We start from the raw sequence: 3,772 nt of genomic DNA, 5'->3' as shown, positions 1-3,772 counted from the left end.
GAGAAGACACAGCAATCCTAGGATCTCCACCTGAGGGCAACTAGATCCACCATGACTCAGCTCATCAGAACCTAGAGCAATGGGCAGCACCGGGGCAAGGAGGGAAGGCTGCCTCAAAGCTGGGCTCAACTATTTAAGCTAGGCCACCTTAGCTCGGGTGTGACACTCACTTTCTAAGCCTCTTCTTTTTGTTTTTCAAGACAAGGTTTCTCTGTGTAACCCTGGCCTCTTAACCAACAGCTATATGGGGCTACATCCACACACAACACCTGGGACGGAAGATATCCTGAAGCATTTCTCTCTAGAAGTTACAGGAACCCAGAAGAGCAGGCCATCTGAGTGTAAGCTGCAGGTAACAGGAGACACTGGTCCAAGCATTCAAATCATGGTGACTGTTGGTATGAAGAATGGAGAAACAATGCCACCTGGGACATTCTGTGAATAAATTCTAAACACTGAATTTATAAAACAGGGTCAAAGGTCAGTTTATGGTTTATTAGTTATCTGTAAGGCCAGGCATGGTAGGGCACACCTTTAATCTGAGCACATGAGAGGTGTGGCAGGCAGATTTCTGAGTTCCAGGCAAGGCTACATAAGGAGAGTGTGACCAATCTACAACACCCTCTCACATATCTATCCACTCAGGGTTCCGGGTAATTACTCACCCATCCTACTGTCCTACCCTGCGGGAGGTGGAGTCAATTTGGTACATTCAGTTTCATGGGACATAAGATGAGCCAAGAATCCACTTTGTTTATAAGGTAGGAAAACCCATCCCTGCTTTTTCCATTGGAATTTAAACTACGATAAAAGAGACAGGAAGACATCAGTAAGTTCGCAGTGAAATGTTGACTTTTATATTAAATAAGCACTGAACAGAATGGATTCTAGTCAAGAAGCCTTTACCAAAACGCAGTCACGAGCTTCCCTGGGGAGGGAGGTTCAGTCAGCCTGCTGCAGTGGTCCTGGAGAGGAAGATTACAGGCAGGCCCCAACTCTGCTCCCACCCACACCACTCAAGGGTCAGGAGCTGGCCATGCCCCCTTCCGTGTCCACTTCCCTCACCACTGTAATAAATACAAAACTGGCACTGTTCACACACCTCAGCACAAACAGGTTCCAGGCATTAGCAGACAACTGGAAGTGGTTAGGTTGAAAAACGCAAACAGAAATTTGGGACTTTTTTAACGAGAGTTACAATTCTCAAGGACAGGGCATGAGTTACTCAAAACTTACTTTGCTGGGTGGAGAATTTTGACAGAAGACTCAGGATTAGACAAAGGTCCTCAACAGTCCTACCAGCCCTGACATTGTGGCCAGAGCACTGCCAACATAATCTACAATGCAAGGGCAGCCAAGCCACTTGCAACAGATGATGCCCATGGCAGGGCATCTCCAACCCGCCACATTAGACGCAACTCCTAGCACCCGGACGGTAGAGCTTACAGAAAGACTGAGTTCAAGGGCATCTACAGCTACGTGGTAAGTTGAAAGCCAGGCTATACTATAGTGAGGCCCTGTCTCAAAGGGAAGGAAAACGTTGGGAAAGGAACAGAACAAGCCAGGAATGGTGGAGGAGGCCTGTAATCCAGGGCTGGAGAGAGAGACAGGAGGATCACCAAACATTCTAGGGCAGCCAGGGTACATGTAGACTCTGCCTAAGAAAACCACCAGCCCACTACCAAAAAGAGAGAACAAAGTATTATCTGTGCTAGCTGTCTGGTCCCTTAATCACAGTGACAAACTAGGACATTTCATGTGGACACTGCATTCAGTTCATATCTTAAAAAAAAAAAAAAAAAATTACAAAGACTAAGCAATCTGGGATGTAAATCAAAGAAAAAGCAATGAACACTGTTCCCCTAAAACAGCACAAATAAACCTGGCAAGAAATGACAGTGGACTCGGTAGCTGCACATTAGCAATAGGGCAGAGTTTTATTTAAAAGGCTAGTGGTTCAAATACTATTGCTTGAATAGCTCTGGTAGATATAAAATGTAGTAACATCTGAGGTTTATACACATATGCAGGAGCTGAAGGCCAGCTCATAGGACTAGTTCATCCTTGGTCAAGAGAGAAACTACAAGCGCATGCTGCAGGAGTGACCTAATGGATTCATTTGGACCATACTCCTACTCTCCCCGAGGAACACAGAAACACCAGGATAGAAAATGTTCTTTTTACACACAAAATTCTGGCTTAATTAGATCTCCTTCCTAAAATTATACCTTAGTTCAGAAAACAATGTCTTGAAAAACTCAAGAGCTTGAGCTACTAAAAAAATAAAAGGGAATTTGAATGTAGTAAACAATTTTAGTAAACACCATGTGTATTTTCCTGTTGCTAATGAAGACATGATATATTCACAAGACTATGCATTAAAATAAACTCCTACAAAGAGGCTCGCCAGGAAAAAACGCCATCCCAACTTCTAATCCTTCTCTGTCAGGTGCAGGTCTCAGCACAAACCAGCCCTGATAGCTGGGTTGAAAGCAGAACATAAAGCCTAGATCGTAGCTACTGAATGTAACCATTAAGTAGAATCATGACAGAGCACATTTAATGGGTTACTTCAATCCCCAACCTGGTCCAGTTTAAAATGTTTGTAGATCCAGTTTGTAAAGGGTCCATAGACATATTGGACAACCAAAAATCTACTGTTCTCCCAAGTGGCAGTTTGTGTAGCTCAAGAGCAAACCAGTAGGACTGTAAAGAGCTCTCTTGAAATCTCGATGAACACATATTACATAAGGAACCTTCAAAGTTAAATGAGACACCTGCATGGTGGTGTATGCCTTTAATCTCAGTCCTCAGGAAGCAGGGGCAGGTAGATCTCTGGGAGTTCAAGGTCAGTCTGGTCTACATAGCAAGTTCCAGGGTACCCAGAACTACACAGCAAGACCCTGTCTCAAAAACTAAAAAATGAACCTAGTTCATCCTTACTAAAATGGTAGAATAAAGCTAGCACATCCAAAGTGAGACATGGTGGGGCATGCCTTTGATCCTAGCATTGGGGAAGCAGGGGCAGGCTGATCTCTGAGTTTGAGGACAGCCTGGTAAACAGAGAGTTCCAGGACAGCCAGGACTATACAGAGAAACTCTGCCTTCAAAAACAAAAAAGATAGCACATCTATTACAAAGAGCAGCTTGTTTCCCATTTAAACAGCCAATTTTTTTTTACTGATAGAATTTAAGAATTAAACCAATTAAAAAACAAACAAGCCTAGGGATTACTTCAGTGGCAGAGCACTTGCTTAGTATGTGCTAGGCCCTGGGTTTGATTCCAGTACTGTAAAATATATATATATCTATCTCTATATATATATAAAATGAAAACAAACATATACACCTTAAGATAATATAAAACTTAAAATAACATCAGGCATTATGGAATGGGAAACAATTCTGACCCCTACCACAAATGCTCAAAACAAAGCAAACCATAACAAGTTGGGGAGGAGGGGGTGACAACCAGAACTCTGGGTGAGTAACACCACACAGACCCTACATCACAGAACACCACACAGAATGAGTTATACATCAGTAAGATCATCCTGACAGCAATGCAACTCCTAGATCAAAAATGAGTTAAAAGCTTGCAATGGAAATAACCCATCCGCAAAGAGATGAAGGGGAAGCAGAGGAAAGGCTGCATGCATGGGTCTATTATAGACATGATATTCAGCAGCATACAAATAATACCCCCCCAGTCCCCAGAACTTGTTTTCACTGCTAGATTGAGAGGAACAGACTCACTTGTAACTATAGCATC

Source organism: Peromyscus leucopus, chromosome 7, assembly GCF_004664715.2.
Source record: "Peromyscus leucopus breed LL Stock chromosome 7, UCI_PerLeu_2.1, whole genome shotgun sequence".
In the NCBI taxonomy this organism is placed as follows: Eukaryota; Metazoa; Chordata; class Mammalia; order Rodentia; family Cricetidae; genus Peromyscus; species Peromyscus leucopus.
Note: the sequence above shows the minus strand (reverse complement) of the source record.